The sequence below is a fragment of the Pteropus vampyrus genome, unplaced genomic scaffold, assembly GCF_000151845.1.
Source record: "Pteropus vampyrus isolate Shadow unplaced genomic scaffold, Pvam_2.0 Scaffold72, whole genome shotgun sequence".
NCBI classification, from domain to species: Eukaryota; Metazoa; Chordata; class Mammalia; order Chiroptera; family Pteropodidae; genus Pteropus; species Pteropus vampyrus.
Window position 1 is genome coordinate 4099041 of NW_011888853.1, and position 324 is coordinate 4099364.

General features: G+C 54.6%; 1 protein-coding gene across 1 annotated transcript in view; it reads right to left on the bottom strand.

Moving 5' to 3' along the window:
- The window catches only part of DNAH17 (dynein axonemal heavy chain 17), a 140822-nt gene that overhangs the window by 26029 nt on the left and 114469 nt on the right, over nucleotides 1-324 (bottom strand). The gene's annotated exons all lie outside the window — the stretch shown is intronic.

The following is a 324-nucleotide window of genomic DNA, read 5'->3' on the forward strand; positions in this document are numbered from 1 at the left end:
CTTTGGGGGCCTCTAACTTCACCCCTTGGGCATCGCCACCCCTGCCAGGCCCTTCTCAGAGTGTAGCTCTCCGGGAGTTTACTTGCTACCTCTCTTCTGGGCTTCTGCTTGCACCCCTGCATTTCGAGGTGGCTCATATCAACTCTGACCTCGCACCGTTTACATCGACTTAATTTTTTATATTAGAAAGGTAACTCCAAGCTCAACGCAGCAAACCACGATCTATCCACGTAAAGGACTGTCACTCAGCCACGGACAGGACTGAGTGCCGGCCCCGAGGGGGACCCCAGGACATTACGCCGAGGGAAAGGAGCCAGTCACAGA